Below are 20,000 nucleotides of genomic sequence, written 5' to 3'. Positions count from 1 at the left end.
AACGGCGCGAACCGCAGTCTACGGTCTCCACCTCGAGCCTTAAGCCGACGCCCAACGGATCGCGACGTCCTACAAGGAGAAAAGTGCACGCGTTCGTCGCCGGATCGACGTACGAAAGGCGCGCGCAACGCCGAAACGTCACGTGTCACGCGATCGCACGCCGCCTACTACGAGCCGCGAATGAATTTCTCCCTTCGACCTTTCGGGTTTCTCAGGTTTACCCCTAAACGGTTTCACGTACTCTTGAACTCTCTCTTCAAAGTGCTTTTCAACTTTCCCTCACGGTACTTGTTCGCTATCGGTCTCGTGGTTATATTTAGCCTTAGATGGAGTTTACCACCCGCTTAGGGCTGCACTCTCAAGCAACCCGACTCTAAGGAGAGATCCTCTCGCCGTCAGTCACGGTCGCTACGGGCCTGGCACCCTCTATGGGCTGTTGCCCCGTTCAAGATGGACTTGGACGCGCGACGTAACGTCGAGATAATGGACCCTCCCGAACACCACATTTCCCGGCGCCCGATGTCGGTCGCGGGATTCGGTGCTGGGCTAATCCCTGTTCGCTCGCAGCTACTAAGGGAATCCTAGTTAGTTTCTTTTCCTCCGCTTAGTAATATGCTTAAATTCAGCGGGTAGTCTCACCTGCTCTGAGGTCGCTAGTTTAATATGCGTGGCGCTCGTAATCATCATAATAATGAAGATTAGGAGCCAATACGAAATATAAAAGTTTAGAATGGAAAAGACGCGCCGTCGAAAAACGGTGTTTTCTCCCTCGTATTCGAGAGACAACGCACCTACGATCCGACGTCGATTAAAAACTAATTTTATCGGATACGACGATCGTATTAATGGTGCGCGCTACGTTTATCACAAAAACGTGCGAACGACCGTTTTAAACACGTCTCATCCCTTTCATATTCGTACGACCCGTACGAGAGAGTTAGGTCACACGTACGGGTCCGCTGTCACGTTTTAGAACGTCGCGATCGAATCGCGCTTATACGCTCAGCACGCTCAGACATTTCTCGTCGATCGCGAAGATCAAAGAAAATCCGAGCAGTCTTGAAATGAGATACGACCCTCAGCCAGGAGTGGTCCGGGTATGAGATCCCAGGACCGCAATGTGCGTTCGAAATGTCGATGTTCATGTGTCCTGCAGTTCACAAGTTGACGCGCAATTAGCTGCGTTCTTCATCGACCCACGAGCCAAGTGATCCACCGTTTAGGGTAATCTTTTTTTAAGTTAGGTTTTAAACGCATATCGAAACGTTTCTATTATAAGACGACGACGACGCGCGCTCACGTCATAGACAGCGCTTGCGCCCCTTTCGCAGCCGCCGTCGACTTTAAAACGCTCTTACGGTTTATTTTCGTCTTCTCCACTACACACAACGAGAGGAGCGGAGACAGACTACTCGAAATGGTGACGTTCGTTGTAAATTTTCGTCGTCTCACCTCGTACGACAACAAAAGAGCATACGCTGATCATAGTTTGGCAATATTTTCGTAAACTAAATCTCACCCTTTTGGAATGAAACAAACGAAGGGTGATAAGATTTTCGTAAACTAATCACATTACCGATCATCGTATATGTTCGTCGATATGAGGATCGAAACGTCGATTAGAAATATAATTGGCAAAATCGTTTTATTTTGCGCTCGATTTGTCCATTTATAACGAAATCCGTCGTAGGCCGACGATTATTACTCGTCGTCCTATATAACAACATCTTCATCGTATATATCTCCGCTTTCGGGCGTACATCTTTTAAAACCATATATTATAGGTACCCGAAAACAGCTACGTTGACGACGTCGAAATTCGATCGGAACTTCCGAACTTCGTAGATGGCTCTTTAACGTTCGACAATGATTTTTACAGACTTGTACGTTTACCTATTATATATATATAGGCATAACAACACACTGTAATGATCCTTCCGCAGGTTCACCTACGGAAACCTTGTTACGACTTTTACTTCCTCTAAATGATCAAGTTTGGTCATCTTTTCCTACACATCGACGACGCCGAAACGCCATCGCGTGTCGATCCGAAGACCTCACTAAATCATTCAATCGGTAGTAGCGACGGGCGGTGTGTACAAAGGGCAGGGACGTAATCAACGCGAGCTTATGACTCGCGCTTACTGGGAATTCCTCGTTCATGGGGAACAATTGCAAGCCCCAATCCCTAGCACGAAGGAGGTTCAGCGGGTTACCCGGGCCGCTCGGCCAGGGAAGACACGCTGATTCCTTCAGTGTAGCGCGCGTGCGGCCCAGAACATCTAAGGGCATCACAGACCTGTTATTGCTCAATCTCGTGCGGCTAGAAGCCGCCTGTCCCTCTAAGAAGAATAGTTTGTACGCCGACAGTAAAAACCGCGCACGAACCGCGAAACCCGAAAGCAACGCGGCCGGCGGGCCTTTAGGATGTCAAAAAGCGCCTAGTTAGCAGGCTAGAGTCTCGTTCGTTATCGGAATTAACCAGACAAATCGCTCCACCAACTAAGAACGGCCATGCACCACCACCCACCGAATCAAGAAAGAGCTCTCAATCTGTCAATCCTTCCGGTGTCCGGGCCTGGTGAGGTTTCCCGTGTTGAGTCAAATTAAGCCGCAGGCTCCACTCCTGGTGGTGCCCTTCCGTCAATTCCTTTAAGTTTCAGCTTTGCAACCATACTTCCCCCGGAACCCAAAAGCTTTGGTTTCCCGGAAGCTGCCCGTCGAGTCATATTAGGGAACGTCGACGGATCGCTAGCTGGCATCGTTTAAGGTTAGAACTAGGGCGGTATCTGATCGCCTTCGAACCTCTAACTTTCGTTCTTGATCAATGAAAGCGTTTTTGGCAAATGCTTTCGCTTCTGTTCGTCTTGCGACGATCCAAGAATTTCACCTCTAACGTCGCAATACGAATGCCCCCATCCGTTCCTATTAATCATTACCTCGGGGTTCCGAAAACCAACAAAATAGAACCGAGGTCCTATTCCATTATTCCATGCATACAGTATTCAGGCGAAATTTTAGCCTGCTTTGAGCACTCTAATTTGTTCAAAGTAAACGTGCCGGCCCACCTCGACACTCAGTAAAGAGCACCGCGGCAGGATTGAGTTGGGCCGTCGTAACCACGACGCGCACAACACGCACGCCGAAACGCACGCGCGACGGCGACGCGACACGACTAAGCCCACCGGCAGGACGTCTCGCGAAAAACACGCCAGTTAACACCGCGAACGATGAACCGGCGGCGCGAGACACAAATTCGACTACGAGCTTTTTAACCGCAACAACTTTAATATACGCTATTGGAGCTGGAATTACCGCGGCTGCTGGCACCAGACTGGCCCTCCAATTGATCCTCGTTAAAGGGTTTAGAGTGTACTCATTCCGATTACGGGGCCTCGGATGAGTCCCGTATCGTTATTTTTCGTCACTACCTCCCCGTGCCGGGAGTGGGTAATTTGCGCGCCTGCTGCCTTCCTTGGATGTGGTAGCCGTTTCTCAGGCTCCCTCTCCGGAATCGAACCCTGATTCCCCGTTACCCGTTACGACCATGGTAGGCGCAGAACCTACCATCGACAGTTGATAAGGCAGACATTTGAAAGATGTGTCGCCGGTGCGAGACCGTGCGATCAGCTTAAAGTTATTCAGAGTCACCAAGTTGTACGATGACGAGCGCGAACCCGAAACCGATTGGTTTTGATCTAATAAAAGCACTCCTTCCATCTCTGGTCGGAGCTCTGTTTGCATGTATTAGCTCTAGAATTACCACAGTTATCCAAGTAATTGTGGGTACGATCTAAGGAACCATAACTGATTTAATGAGCCTTTCGCGGTTTCACCTTAATTCGGTATGTACTGAGACATGCATGGCTTAATCTTTGAGACAAGCATATGACTACTGGCAGGATCAACCAGGGAACTGTTCTTATTATTTTATCGACACGAAGCAGATAAAACAAATACAGACACAGTTTATTTTATAAGTTTGACTTATAAAGAAACGTGTGCGTAAGACGACGATATATAATATATATCGACGACTAATAAAAAGGAGGTGCATGATAGCGCGCCTAGACGACGGAAAAACCGGTCCGAGGCGCCACGCTCTTACATTTTAATATTAGTTGTCTAATAAAACAAAACGATATCATCATCTTAGACACATCTTTTGTTTTTTTTATACACAACCGATCGACTAGGCACCCAATTATCTCGATTATCGACGACGATCGTCGACTACGTCGAAAATTGGATGCCGCAAAATATCGTTCGGCGTTTATAAGACCTCGAAAAACATTCTCTCCGAACCCTTCGCTAGATAGAAATATATAAAGCGACAAGGAAACCTCGTACGAGAAACGTTTCGTGATTTTTTATTTTATTCTCGCTCGGAGAGCAGAGAGCTATCGCAAAATGTGTTGCTGTTTTATGAACGTTCCGATGAAAAACCGATACGTCCATAAAAATAATAATTCCAATCGCATATGAATCGTGGATCATCTTCTTCTAACGAAGCCGAATGTTCCCGCCGAATTCGCGATCTCGCAGTGATACCGTCGTCGTCGTCGTACGCTTCCCGATATATCGAAAAAAACCGACCAGGAAGAACAACGAAACGACGATACAAAATCGCGAGAGCGTTACGAATATATAATAACACGACGAAATACGCTTTTTATTTAGATAAATAAAAAAATACGGTTCGGATCTTATATATTAACATATAATATGTAATACCACCTTCGCTGATCAAAAGCCACTCGGTAAAAGTGTCACAGCGCCGGTCGACCCGACCCGTCGTATCCGTCTCTCGTATCGCCCCACGTAGAAGCGCACACGATTTAAGCGCGGGTCTCTCGCCAGCTATCGGAAATGTATGGGTGTTTTAGAACAGATCGTTTATACGGACGTTGCGCAAATTTTTCGTTTTTACGTCTGCCCGTTCTCGTTATTATCGGAATGTTCCGATGAATAAACTTTAGCTTTAGACAACGTGAACTTCTAAAGCAATAATTTTAACCTCTCGTGTTAATACGTCCTCAGGCCGTTTCTAGACTGCCGATCACGTTCTTTAAAAGTCGGAAAATTCCGATCCATAAAATTATGCTAGTAGAATGTAAAGATCCTTCATAGGATGGATACTGTCACATATCGATACGGCGATCGGAGTAAAACTGTTCTCACGTATTTCAGGACATTTTAGGTTGTTACGTCGGCCCGTTCGTTATTATCGGTATATACCTATGAATAAATGTTTTGCTTGTAGAACGTAAGATTCCAAAAGAATGATTCGCCGAAACGATGGTGCACCCTTACGATCGGATATTTGCCGCTTATTGGCCATTTTCTATAATTCATCCGTTAGATATCGTTTATCGACTACGGATAAGGTTTTCCGATATCAGAATGTTCCTAAGGATGATTCGAAAGTGATTTGAACGAAGAATTTGATAGAATGAATCCTTTATTTATCCATTGAGTACAGGGTACGGAGTGTCTGCGGGGTCAGCTAATATATTATATTTCTCTCTCGACGTAATGGTAACTCGAAGTCCGAACCGCGCTCATGAAGCTCGGTTTCAATCCAATCCATGTTGGTCGGTTCCTCGAGAGGAACGCCGTATCTTCGCGGTCGACCGCCTAATGAATCAGGTGGTAAAAGTCCAAGCCCAGCGCGGCAACGGCAGGCGCGTTCAACGTTTTAACTGCCAATTCTACGGTCATTCATCGGCCAACTGTAAAGCCACTCCGGCCTACGTCAAGTCCCAAAGACAGAAATTCCCCGCCGAAATGCACCAACTGTTGAGAACCATACACCGCAAATTACTCGGGATGCAAGTGCCGACCTACTCCAAAAACAACCAAACCCAAAAGACCAATTCCTCCCCCCACTCATGTACGGGGAACTCAAGATAACAGTCGTCTGGCTGGTCTGGATTCCACTAGAACACGAACCCGATCTCCATTGGCGAAATACTCTTCGGAACATATTCAGATGACCAAGGAGATTTTCAGGCCATTTTCAACGCCATCAACCACACAGCTATTGGAAGAATTACTATCGGCCGGGATAATAGATGAGTTGGAACTTGGGCTTATTGCTCCAAGCGAACCAACTCACTACTCCTCCAATCGACCGACAATAATTGACTTTTTTATCTATCAAAATTCGAATCAAGCCTCTGACCTGCAAGTACTCCAAGATATCGATTCTGACCACAGGCCTATCCTCCTCACCCACCATCAGCGATTTTCCACTGAGTTCCACTGTCCCCAAGCAAGGTCAACCTAGTAAACGAAAAAAAAAGTATCTTCTCTTTGACGATCCTCATTATATTAGGACGATAGTTCCATTCTAAATTCTTGATTAATTACAGTTCCTATTTGTTCATTTCGAGACGTTCCCGTGATTAATACTTATCGTGTAGAAATTAGCCACAATCCACAATTAGCCACAGTTAGGAAAAATAAATTAATTATCATATAGTCATAAACGTAATAAAAATGAATACACATATTTTCGAAGTCACTCCAGAAATACTTTACCTTATTTTTAAATAACAATCTCGGGCCGTACCATTTTTACAAAACTTATTCTATATACTTACTATATAACAGATTATAATGATATAATATAATTCAATACAATAACTACAATATATATATATATATCTGAAAATTCTGTTTTTATAAAATGTCAGCTACTGTTTAACATTTCATTTTTTAAAATTTATATCCAATTGTGGTTCTGAAAAGAACCGATTTTGCAGGTAAGTAGTATATTGAAACACACATAGGTATGTGAATTAATTTACTTAGAACTGGTATATTTGGTGACTGCTTTGGTACCTTCGCTAACGGCGTGCTTAGCCAACTCACCGGGTAACAATAACCTAACGGCGGTTTGGATTTCTCTGCTCGTGATCGTTGATCTCTTATTGTAATGGGCGAGACGCGACGCTTCGGCGGCTATCCTTTCGAATATATCGTTCACGAAAGAATTCATGATCGACATGGCCTTGCTGGAGATACCCGTATCGGGATGAACCTGCTTTAAAACTTTGTATATGTAAATCGCATAGCTTTCCTTCCTCCTGCGCTTCTTTTTCTTGTCGCTCTTAGAGATATTTTTCTGGGCTTTTCCGGCTTTCTTGGCCGCCTTACCGCTTGTCTTCGGTGGCATTTCGAAATAAAAATCCCGACGTCTCACGTACCTCAAAGAGTACTTAACTAAAAAAATGCCTTTAATTCTAGAACTTATAACATTCGAAGGAACACTTCTAAGCCCCGCCCATAGCCCGAGTTAGAGTCTGATTGGTCGCGTATGATATAACGAGTTTGGCTCGCGGACAAAATTCCAGGCCGATCTGTAAGAAATTTCCAGTACCGTTTTTGATTTAAAGGTGAGCAGTATCTAACAACGATCGAGATTAACATGTCCGGACGTGGTAAAGGCGGAAAAGTGAAGGGAAAGGCGAAGTCTCGTTCCAATCGTGCGGGATTACAATTTCCTGTCGGTCGTATTCACCGACTTCTAAGGAAAGGAAATTATGCCGAACGCGTAGGGGCCGGTGCTCCCGTTTACTTAGCTGCCGTAATGGAATATCTGGCGGCCGAAGTTCTCGAGTTGGCGGGTAACGCCGCTAGAGACAACAAGAAAACAAGGATTATCCCTAGGCATTTACAATTGGCCATCAGAAACGACGAGGAATTGAATAAACTGTTATCTGGCGTTACTATTGCCCAGGGCGGCGTCTTGCCTAACATTCAAGCAGTATTATTGCCTAAAAAGACAGACAGCAAAACCAAATAGATAACGCAAACCAAATAATACAAAATACAAAATAATACAAAAAAAATAAATGATCTCGAATAAGTAGCGCGCTCACAACACGAGTGCTACGGACAACTGTTGTCGATTACATTCAATCAGCCCGGTTTTGTAGACTTAGGATTGAGTTCCGCCCACTGGCACAAAACGGACCAATCAGATTAGATAACATGTTATAAAAAGGACTCTCTGATTTTATGACCGAATCAGTCCGAAAGGGGTCGCCGTCGTTTGCGTTTGTTAATTTTTCTCATTACCTCTATTTTAAAAATATGGCTCGTACCAAGCAAACTGCGCGAAAATCAACAGGAGGTAAAGCTCCTAGGAAACAATTGGCTACCAAAGCGGCCAGGAAAAGCGCTCCAGCTACCGGTGGCGTTAAGAAACCACATCGCTACCGACCTGGGACGGTCGCTTTGCGGGAGATTCGTCGTTATCAAAAGAGCACCGAATTATTGATTAGGAAATTACCTTTTCAACGATTGGTTCGCGAAATCGCTCAAGATTTCAAGACCGATTTACGTTTTCAAAGTTCGGCGGTGATGGCTTTACAAGAGGCCAGCGAAGCTTATTTAGTTGGCCTTTTTGAGGATACTAATTTATGTGCGATACATGCAAAGCGAGTAACCATCATGCCCAAGGATATTCAGCTAGCCAGACGTATCAGAGGCGAACGTGCCTAAACTTTATTTTCTATCATTTATAATACTCTACTTATATTCGTATTTTGCAACAAAAAAAAACGGTTCTTTTCAGAACCACCTAAATTTAATCAAAGAAAAAGAAGATAATTCAATTAATATTCTTTTATCGATATTTATATAAACCACTAAAAGAGTTATGGATTTTTATCTCAGAGTTATATTCGACTACATGTTAGTAATTAATAACAGTCGGTGTACTTATACGCATTGTTTTTAAAAACTAAAGAAAAAATAATGTAATCACTAATAACCAAAGAATAATAATATACTGTTGATAACAAAATTTGTATTTCAATATTGGATACTACAGCTGTATAATATATAAAATTAATTTTTTTAAGATTATTTCTTTTTTTATTTATCTAAATTGTGGCTCTGAAAAGAACCGTTTTCTCCTTTATGATATTCAAGGCTTATGGTTTACTTAGAACTGGTATATTTAGTGACGGCTTTGGTACCTTCACTAACGGCGTGCTTAGCCAATTCACCGGGCAGCAATAATCGCACGGCAGTTTGGATTTCTCTGCTTGTGATAGTAGATCTTTTATTGTAATGAGCGAGACGGGACGCTTCGGCGGCTATCCTTTCGAATATATCGTTCACGAAAGAATTCATGATCGACATGGCCTTGCTGGAGATACCCGTATCGGGATGAACTTGCTTTAAAACTTTGTAAATGTAGATCGCGTAGCTTTCCTTCCTCTTGCGTTTCTTTTTCTTGTCACTTTTGGAGATATTTTTCTGAGCCTTACCGGCCTTTTTGGCCGCCTTACCGCTTGTTTTCGGAGGCATTTCGAAATAAATATTACGATATTAAAGGAACCACGAAAAGTACTAGACTAAAACAAATTTCAGGAATCCTTAGAATTTATAGGCTCCTTAAATACACTCCTAAGCCCCGCCTATTATCTGAGTTAGCCTTTCATTGGTCGCGTACGAGATCATGCGTTCGGCTTACGAACAAAATTCGTTGCTAGTATGTTGACAGTTTTAGTACAGATTTCAACTCTAAGGCGAGCGAGTTCTAGAAGCAATCGATAGTAAAATGTCCGGACGTGGTAAAGGCGGAAAAGTGAAGGGAAAGGCGAAGTCTCGTTCTAACCGAGCGGGATTACAATTCCCTGTCGGTCGTATTCACAGACTTTTAAGGAAAGGGAATTATGCCGAACGCGTAGGGGCCGGTGCTCCCGTCTACTTAGCTGCCGTAATGGAATATCTGGCAGCCGAGGTTCTCGAATTGGCGGGTAACGCCGCTAGAGATAACAAGAAAACCAGGATTATCCCTAGGCATTTGCAATTGGCCATCAGAAACGACGAAGAATTGAACAAACTCCTATCCGGAGTTACTATAGCCCAGGGCGGCGTTCTGCCAAATATCCAAGCTGTATTGTTACCTAAAAAGACAGATAGCAAAACTAAATAAAACGAATGTAACCTATTTTATCATCAAATATCGGTCCTTTTCAGGACCACCAAGACAGCTGAAAAAGAGAATTTTATTATTTTAGCTTAAGTAGTAAAATAACAGGCATAAGTTTTAATTTTGAGAGGTTTTGTGATATACGACAGAGTTACGACGATATTTTATAGATCGCAATACTTTTGACAATACCTTTCTCTGAATCTTCGTGCATGCAGTCTCTTCTTAATGAGAGTATTGAACAATATCCATTTTATTGTATCGATATCGTATCTTTCTAATTTCTCATTCATTTCATTAATTATTTCCTAATTGTTATGATCGGATTTGCAAAGATTAGGATTTCTGTATATCGAACCGGTACATGTCAGCTGTATTTATGAGGTTATGTTATTTGTTCTTAGAATTTGATGTGATCAATTGAAAATGAGATGAAAGTTGCTTTAATTTATCGTTTCGGACCGACTATTAGTGCCGTGTCATCGTTTGGAGATTACTATGGAACATAATTGTGCGACGAGTTATGATAGACTGTCATTTATTGTTGCGACTGGATTTGGTGGTCTCCAGCTATATATGCGTTTATTATTTATAATTGTCGATCCGATTCACTACCTACTAATTCTATATTGTGAATTTTTAGTTTAATGATCATGTCCTTACTGTTGGACCAACACCCCACTTGGATGCATTGGTACGATGACTGTCTCCGTAGGAAGGCCATGCATGACAGTCAACCCATGTATTTCTTTTCATTAGGGTAGTTTATACAGTAAGTGTCTATTTATTGACTATAGGGTACCAATTAGTTACTTCGTATGGTTACCTTTAAGGTAATTGAATGATATTGTTGCTTTTAGTGAGCAACTAAATGACATTGAGAGATTTGACCGGATGTTAGTTTGAAGATGTTTATATATTCCATGCAACAATCTTTCGCTTATTCCGAGTTGCTGCGGTTATACACAGTTACTGACTTGCCCCTTGACATCCTCTCGGATGTGCACTTCCTTTGAGGATTATCCGTGATGACCTGTATTGCCTTATATAATTAGCATTTTTGAGTAAGTTTGAAATCTAGGTGAGAGTGCCGTTTATGTATGTATATGTTTGTTAATCTAGTGATTTATCATAGGTTACTTATTGTTGTTATTGCAATTTAGGTTAGATTGTTTCGAAGAGCCTTCCTTGATGTGAATATATCTCTTCCTTTGTTTCGACTGTGGGTGAATTCTGATGCTTAGCTAAGGATATTTTATATCATATTCTATTTATATCATTAATTTAGAATAGAATAGAATATAATATAATACAATTTTCAAAGATTTTTAATGATATTCTTGACAATTTTACGCTTCTCTATATTTGAAAATCCTATTCTTTGATTGTCTTGGTTCTCGCTAGATGGCGCGCGCCGCCTGATTTCTTTCTCTACTTTATGTCGTTGGATATTGTTTTCGTCTCTCATTCATTAGAATTGACGTACACGCATTGGAGGTTATGTCTTCGTTCTGTTTAAACGTTTTGTTTATTTTATTTTGTTATTGTTGTGTTTTTAGGTTTTCTTATGGATTAGACCGATCTTATGTGATTTGTCGACCTGTGACTTGTTTGTTTTACCCCCTCGCACCACTTGGAGGTTATGTCGGACACCATCTGTGTCACTAGATTGTACTTTTGTATGAATATTTCGTATTATTTCAGGGTGAATTTGACGCCGTAGATATGTTTTGATATTGTTTAACCACTTTTATTTCATTTTATTTTGTTGCTAGTCACCTTCCAATCAAGATACCAGCGGTGTATTTACATTTTTTGTATTTTTTAGGTTATCCGTGTCCAGTTCCCCTGACAGAACTGGTAGAGCCGACCGTGATCAATCTGGAAATCACATGTCCGAAGCTATCCGCATCAACCTGCGGTTCCTCTGCACTTGATGACCGAACGCCAACAGGCCAGGATTCTACCTTTGCTTAAGTACTTTCGGATATGTTGAATACTACATTTGTTTATATTAGACTTATCTGCTCGAAGTTTATTAGTTAGATGACTTATATGTTTGATTTGCAAGGTATGAGGTCTATTGAGATAGCGACCCCGTAGGACGGTGCAGTAACTTCGTGATTGTGTTTCATATTGTTCAATCATTCCTAATGCCAATCATCCTCCCATCGGAATATCAATAGTCTAGTTATGATTTTTAATGTTTTAGGTTAGGGAGTCTTGGCAGAGTTGACGGAACTGGCCGTGTCCGAGTGGTGGAATGGACAAAGCACCCTGGGACCATTGCTACTATGAGTTTGCCAATTTTCCACACTACAAGATGAGCATTATTTGTCTTTCTCTATGATTAGGACTATCGCTGAAACAGTAGTCCTAGCAAGTCCTACTCCCCAAGCGGAGAGAAGTTAGGGGGGCAGTAGGAATCTCGTTAATCCATGCACGCGCCTTCCTGATATGTTCGGGCATAGGCTGCGGTTGTCAAGGCGGTGGTAGTTAGTCCCGCCGTTTACCCGCGCTCGGCATCTCGATCCTTCTCTGAACGGATGCGAACGCGATCTGCTGAGCTGGTCTTTCCTGCGTAAGTATATGGACATTTTGAAATGTAGACTATCTGTCTATGGCTCTGGTGCTTGTTAAAACTCCGAGCTGGTCTTTCCTGCGTAAGTATCGGGGACGGTTCACGTACGGGTCTCCGAGCGCCTGTTCGGTTCCGTCGCGGCAGTATTGCGTAAAATTTTAGATAAGGACAGTGGGAATCTCGTTAATCCATGCACGCGCCTTCCTGATATGTTCGGGCATAGGCTGCGGTTGTCAAGGTGGTGGTAGTTAGTCCCGCCGTTTACCCGCGCTCGGCATCTCGATCCTTCTCTGAACGGATCCGAACGCGATCTGCTGAGCTGGTCTTTCCTGCGTAAGTATATGGACATTTTGAAATGTAGACTATCTGTCTATGGCTCTGGTGCTTGTTAAAGCTCCGAGCTGGTCTTTCCTGCGTAAGTATCGGGGACGGTTCACGTACGGGTCTCCGAGCGCCTGTTCGGTTCCGTCGCGGCAGTATTGCGTAAAATTTTAGATAAGGACAGTGGGAATCTCGTTAATCCATGCACGCGCCTTCCTGATATGTTCGGGCATAGGCTGCGGTTGTCAAGGTGGTGGTAGTTAGTCCCGCCGTTTACCCGCGCTCGGCATCTCGATCCTTCTCTGAACGGATCCGAACGCGATCTTAGTTAGGGACATTTTGAAATGTAGACCATGAGTCTATGGCTCAGGTGCTTGTTAAAGGTCTGAGCTGGTCTTTCCTGCGTAAGTATATGGACATTTTGAAATGTAGACTATCTGTCTATGGCTCTGGTGCTTGTTAAAGCTCCGAGCTGGTCTTTCCTGCGTAAGTATCGGGGACGGTTCACGTACGGGTCTCCGAGCGCCTGTTCGGTTCCGTCGCGGCCGTATTACGTAAAATTTTAGATAAGGACAGTGGGAATCTCGTTAATCCATGCACGCGCCTTCCTGATATGTTCGGGCATAGGCTGCGGTTGTCAAGGTGGTGGTAGTTAGTCCCGCCGTTTACCCGCGCTCGGCATCTCGATCCTTCTCTGAACGGATCCGAACGCGATCTTAGTTAGGGACATTTTGAAATGTAGACCATGAGTCTATGGCTCTGGTGCTTGTTAAAGGTCTGAGCTGGTCTTTCCTGCGTAAGTATATGGACATTTTGAAATGTAGACTATCTGTCTATGGCTCTGGTGCTTGTTAAAGCTCCGAGCTGGTCTTTCCTGCGTAAGTATCGGGAACGGTTCACGTACGGGTCTCCGAGCGCCTGTTCGGTTCCGTCGCGGCAGTATTGCGTAAAATTTTAGATAAGGACAGTGGGAATCTCGTTAATCCATGCACGCGCCTTCCTGATATGTTCGGGCATAGGCTGCGGTTGTCAAGGTGGTGGTAGTTAGTCCCGCCGTTTACCCGCGCTCGGCATCTCGATCCTTCTCTGAACGGATCCGAACGCGATCTTAGTTAGGGACATTTTGAATTGTAGACCATGAGTCTATGGCTCTGGTGCTTGTTAAAGGTCTGAGCTGGTCTTTCCTGCGTAAGTATATGGACATTTTGAAATGTAGACTATCTGTCTATGGCTCTGGTGCTTGTTAAAGCTCCGAGCTGGTCTTTCCTGCGTAAGTATCGGGGACGGTTCACGTACGGGTCTCCGAGCGCCTGTTCGGTTCCGTCGCGGCCGTATTGCGTAAAATTTTAGATAAGGACAGTGGGAATCTCGTTAATCCATGCACGCGCCTTCCTGATATGTTCGGGCATAGGCTGCGGTTGTCAAGGTGGTGGTAGTTAGTCCCGCCGTTTACCCGCGCTCGGCATCTCGATCCTTCTCTGAACGGATCCGAACGCGATCTTAGTTAGGGACATTTTGAAATGTAGACCATGAGTCTATGGCTCTGGTGCTTGTTAAAGGTCTGAGCTGGTCTTTCCTGCGTAAGTATATGGACATTTTGAAATGTAGACTATCTGTCTATGGCTCTGGTGCTTGTTAAAGCTCCGAGCTGGTCTTTCCTGCGTAAGTATCGGGGACGGTTCACGTACGGGTCTCCGAGCGCCTGTTCGGTTCCGTCGCGGCAGTATTGCGTAAAATTTTAGATAAGGACAGTGGGAATCTCGTTAATCCATGCACGCGCCTTCCTGATATGTTCGGGCATAGGCTGCGGTTGTCAAGGTGGTGGTAGTTAGTCCCGCCGTTTACCCGCGCTCGGCATCTCGATCCTTCTCTGAACGGATCCGAACGCGATCTTAGTTAGGGACATTTTGAAATGTAGACCATGAGTCTATGGCTCTGGTGCTTGTTAAAGGTCTGAGCTGGTCTTTCCTGCGTAAGTATATGGACATTTTGAAATGTAGACTATCTGTCTATGGCTCTGGTGCTTGTTAAAGCTCCGAGCTGGTCTTTCCTGCGTAAGTATCGGGGACGGTTCACGTACGGGTCTCCGAGCGCCTGTTCGGTTCCGTCGCGGCCGTATTACGTAAAATTTTAGATAAGGACAGTGGGAATCTCGTTAATCCATGCACGCGCCTTCCTGATATGTTCGGGCATAGGCTGCGGTTGTCAAGGTGGTGGTAGTTAGTCCCGCCGTTTACCCGCGCTCGGCATCTCGATCCTTCTCTGAACGGATCCGAACGCGATCTTAGTTAGGGACATTTTGAAATGTAGACCATGAGTCTATGGCTCTGGTGCTTGTTAAAGGTCTGAGCTGGTCTTTCCTGCGTAAGTATATGGACATTTTGAAATGTAGACTATCTGTCTATGGCTCTGGTGCTTGTTAAAGCTCCGAGCTGGTCTTTCCTGCGTAAGTATCGGGAACGGTTCACGTACGGGTCTCCGAGCGCCTGTTCGGTTCCGTCGTGGCAGTATTGCGTAAAATTTTAGATAAGGACAGTGGGAATCTCGTTAATCCATGCACGCGCCTTCCTGATATGTTCGGGCATAGGCTGCGGTTGTCAAGGTGGTGGTAGTTAGTCCCGCCGTTTACCCGCGCTCGGCATCTCGATCCTTCTCTGAACGGATCCGAACGCGATCTTAGTTAGGGACATTTTGAATTGTAGACCATGAGTCTATGGCTCTGGTGCTTGTTAAAGGTCTGAGCTGGTCTTTCCTACGTAAGTATATGGACATTTTGAAATGTAGACTATCTGTCTATGGCTCTGGTGCTTGTTAAAGCTCCGAGCTGGTCTTTCCTGCGTAAGTATCGGGGACGGTTCACGTACGGGTCTCCGAGCGCCTGTTCGGTTCCGTCGCGGCCGTATTGCGTAAAATTTTAGATAAGGACAGTGGGAATCTCGTTAATCCATGCACGCGCCTTCCTGATATGTTCGGGCATAGGCTGCGGTTGTCAAGGTGGTGGTAGTTAGTCCCGCCGTTTACCCGCGCTCGGCATCTCGATCCTTCTCTGAACGGATCCGAACGCGATCTTAGTTAGGGACATTTTGAAATGTAGACCATGAGTCTATGGCTCTGGTGCTTGTTAAAGGTCTGAGCTGGTCTTTCCTGCGTAAGTATATGGACATTTTGAAATGTAGACTATCTGTCTATGGCTCTGGTGCTTGTTAAAGCTCCGAGCTGGTCTTTCCTGCGTAAGTATCGGGAACGGTTCACGTACGGGTCTCCGAGCGCCTGTTCGGTTCCGTCGCGGCAGTATTGCGTAAAATTTTAGATAAGGACAGTGGGAATCTCGTTAATCCATGCACGCGCCTTCCTGATATGTTCGGGCATAGGCTGCGGTTGTCAAGGTGGTGGTAGTTAGTCCCGCCGTTTACCCGCGCTCGGCATCTCGATCCTTCTCTGAACGGATCCGAACGCGATCTTAGTTAGGGACATTTTGAATTGTAGACCATGAGTCTATGGCTCTGGTGCTTGTTAAAGGTCTGAGCTGGTCTTTCCTACGTAAGTATATGGACATTTTGAAATGTAGACTATCTGTCTATGGCTCTGGTGCTTGTTAAAGCTCCGAGCTGGTCTTTCCTGCGTAAGTATCGGGGACGGTTCACGTACGGGTCTCCGAGCGCCTGTTCGGTTCCGTCGCGGCCGTATTGCGTAAAATTTTAGATAAGGACAGTGGGAATCTCGTTAATCCATGCACGCGCCTTCCTGATATGTTCGGGCATAGGCTGCGGTTGTCAAGGTGGTGGTAGTTAGTCCCGCCGTTTACCCGCGCTCGGCATCTCGATCCTTCTCTGAACGGATCCGAACGCGATCTTAGTTAGGGACATTTTGAAATGTAGACCATGAGTCTATGGCTCTGGTGCTTGTTAAAGGTCTGAGCTGGTCTTTCCTGCGTAAGTATATGGACATTTTGAAATGTAGACTATCTGTCTATGGCTCTGGTGCTTGTTAAAGCTCCGAGCTGGTCTTTCCTGCGTAAGTATCGGGGACGGTTCACGTACGGGTCTCCGAGCGCCTGTTCGGTTCCGTCGCGGCCGTATTACGTAAAATTTTAGATAAGGACAGTGGGAATCTCGTTAATCCATGCACGCGCCTTCCTGATATGTTCGGGCATAGGCTGCGGTTGTCAAGGTGGTGGTAGTTAGTCCCGCCGTTTACCCGCGCTCGGCATCTCGATCCTTCTCTGAACGGATCCGAACGCGATCTTAGTTAGGGACATTTTGAAATGTAGACCATGAGTCTATGGCTCTGGTGCTTGTTAAAGGTCTGAGCTGGTCTTTCCTGCGTAAGTATATGGACATTTTGAAATGTAGACTATCTGTCTATGGCTCTGGTGCTTGTTAAAGCTCCGAGCTGGTCTTTCCTGCGTAAGTATCGGGGACGGTTCACGTACGGGTCTCCGAGCGCCTGTTCGGTTCCGTCGCGGCCGTATTGCGTAAAATTTTAGATAAGGACAGTGGGAATCTCGTTAATCCATGCACGCGCCTTCCTGATATGTTCGGGCATAGGCTGCGGTTGTCAAGGTGGTGGTAGTTAGTCCCGCCGTTTACCCGCGCTCGGCATCTCGATCCTTCTCTGAACGGATCCGAACGCGATCTGCTGAGCTGGTCTTTCCTGCGTAAGTATATGGACATTTTGAAATGTAGACTATCTGTCTATGGCTCTGGTGCTTGTTAAAGCTCCGAGCTGGTCTTTCCTGCGTAAGTATCGGGGACGGTTCACGTACGGGTCTCCGAGCGCCTGTTCGGTTCCGTCGCGGCCGTATTGCGTAAAATTTTAGATAAGGACAGTGGGAATCTCGTTAATCCATGCACGCGCCTTCCTGATATGTTCGGGCATAGGCTGCGGTTGTCAAGGTGGTGGTAGTTAGTCCCGCCGTTTACCCGCGCTCGGCATCTCGATCCTTCTCTGAACGGATCCGAACGCGATCTTAGTTAGGGACATTTTGAATTGTAGACCATGAGTCTATGGCTCTGGTGCTTGTTAAAGGTCTGAGCTGGTCTTTCCTACGTAAGTATATGGACATTTTGAAATGTAGACTATCTGTCTATGGCTCTGGTGCTTGTTAAAGCTCCGAGCTGGTCTTTCCTGCGTAAGTATCGGGGACGGTTCACGTACGGGTCTCCGAGCGCCTGTTCGGTTCCGTCGCGGCCGTATTGCGTAAAATTTTAGATAAGGACAGTGGGAATCTCGTTAATCCATGCACGCGCCTTCCTGATATGTTCGGGCATAGGCTGCGGTTGTCAAGGTGGTGGTAGTTAGTCCCGCCGTTTACCCGCGCTCGGCATCTCGATCCTTCTCTGAACGGATCCGAACGCGATCTGCTGAGCTGGTCTTTCCTGCGTAAGTATATGGACATTTTGAAATGTAGACTATCTGTCTATGGCTCTGGTGCTTGTTAAAGCTCCGAGCTGGTCTTTCCTGCGTAAGTATCGGGGACGGTTCACGTACGGGTCTCCGAGCGCCTGTTCGGTTCCGTCGCGGCCGTATTGCGTAAAATTTTAGATAAGGACAGTGGGAATCTCGTTAATCCATGCACGCGCCTTCCTGATATGTTCGGGCATAGGCTGCGGTTGTCAAGGTGGTGGTAGTTAGTCCCGCCGTTTACCCGCGCTCGGCATCTCGATCCTTCTCTGAACGGATCCGAACGCGATCTTAGTTAGGGACATTTTGAAATGTAGACCATGAGTCTATGGCTCTGGTGCTTGTTAAAGGTCTGAGCTGGTCTTTCCTGCGTAAGTATATGGACATTTTGAAATGTAGACTATCTGTCTATGGCTCTGGTGCTTGTTAAAGCTCCGAGCTGGTCTTTCCTGCGTAAGTATCGGGGACGGTTCACGTACGGGTCTCCGAGCGCCTGTTCGGTTCCGTCGCGGCCGTATTGCGTAAAATTTTAGATAAGGACAGTGGGAATCTCGTTAATCCATGCACGCGCCTTCCTGATATGTTCGGGCATAGGCTGCGGTTGTCAAGTTGGTGGTAGTTAGTCCCGCCGTTTACCCGCGCTCGGCATCTCGATCCTTCTCTGAACGGATCCGAACGCGATCTGCTGAGCTGGTCTTTCCTGCGTAAGTATATGGACATTTTGAAATGTAGACTATCTGTCTATGGCTCTGGTGCTTGTTAAAGCTCCGAGCTGGTCTTTCCTGCGTAAGTATCGGGGACGGTTCACGTACGGGTCTCCGAGCGCCTGTTCGGTTCCGTCGCGGCCGTATTACGTAAAATTTTAGATAAGGACAGTGGGAATCTCGTTAATCCATGCACGCGCCTTCCTGATATGTTCGGGCATAGGCTGCGGTTGTCAAGGTGGTGGTAGTTAGTCCCGCCGTTTACCCGCGCTCGGCATCTCGATCCTTCTCTGAACGGATCCGAACGCGATCTTAGTTAGGGACATTTTGAATTGTAGACCATGAGTCTATGGCTCTGGTGCTTGTTAAAGGTCTGAGCTGGTCTTTCCTACGTAAGTATATGGACATTTTGAAATGTAGACTATCTGTCTATGGCTCTGGTGCTTGTTAAAGCTCCGAGCTGGTCTTTCCTGCGTAAGTATCGGGGACGGTTCACGTACGGGTCTCCGAGCGCCTGTTCGGTTCCGTCGCGGCCGTATTGCGTAAAATTTTAGATAAGGACAGTGGGAATCTCGTTAATCCATGCACGCGCCTTCCTGATATGTTCGGGCATAGGCTGCGGTTGTCAAGGTGGTGGTAGTTAGTCCCGCCGTTTACCCGCGCTCGGCATCTCGATCCTTCTCTGAACGGATCCGAACGCGATCTTAGTTAGGGACATTTTGAATTGTAGACCATGAGTCTATGGCTCTGGTGCTTGTTAAAGGTCTGAGCTGGTCTTTCCTACGTAAGTATATGGACATTTTGAAATGTAGACTATCTGTCTATGGCTCTGGTGCTTGTTAAAGCTCCGAGCTGGTCTTTCCTGCGTAAGTATCGGGGACGGTTCACGTACGGGTCTCCGAGCGCCTGTTCGGTTCCGTCGCGGCCGTATTGCGTAAAATTTTAGATAAGGACAGTGGGAATCTCGTTAATCCATGCACGCGCCTTCCTGATATGTTCGGGCATAGGCTGCGGTTGTCAAGGTGGTGGTAGTTAGTCC

General features: G+C 45.6%; 3 non-coding genes across 3 annotated transcripts in view; all 3 read right to left on the bottom strand.

Moving 5' to 3' along the window:
- The window catches only part of LOC143206005 (large subunit ribosomal RNA), a 4,098-nt gene extending 3,445 nt beyond the window's left edge, over positions 1–653 (bottom strand). Inside the window, exon 1 of the ribosomal RNA XR_013008048.1 lies at positions 1–653. This exon is cut by the window's left edge and continues 3,445 nt beyond it. This is a non-coding gene — a ribosomal RNA (large subunit ribosomal RNA).
- Positions 654–1,072: 419 nt separating this feature from the next.
- LOC143206009 (5.8S ribosomal RNA) lies at positions 1,073–1,227 on the bottom strand. The gene has a single exon (XR_013008052.1). It is a non-coding gene; the product is annotated as a 5.8S ribosomal RNA (ribosomal RNA).
- Positions 1,228–1,926: 699 nt separating this feature from the next.
- On the bottom strand, positions 1,927–3,915 carry LOC143206011 (small subunit ribosomal RNA). The gene has a single exon (XR_013008054.1). It is a non-coding gene; the product is annotated as a small subunit ribosomal RNA (ribosomal RNA).
- Between the last annotated feature and the right edge of the window lie 16,085 nt (positions 3,916–20,000).

The sequence above is a fragment of the Rhynchophorus ferrugineus genome, unplaced genomic scaffold, assembly GCF_030347505.1.
Source record: "Rhynchophorus ferrugineus isolate W39M unplaced genomic scaffold, kcgeb_rfMv2 rfM500, whole genome shotgun sequence".
Lineage (NCBI taxonomy): Eukaryota > Metazoa > Arthropoda > Insecta > Coleoptera > Curculionidae > Rhynchophorus > Rhynchophorus ferrugineus.
Note: the sequence above shows the minus strand (reverse complement) of the source record. Positions and strands in the feature narration are given on the sequence as shown.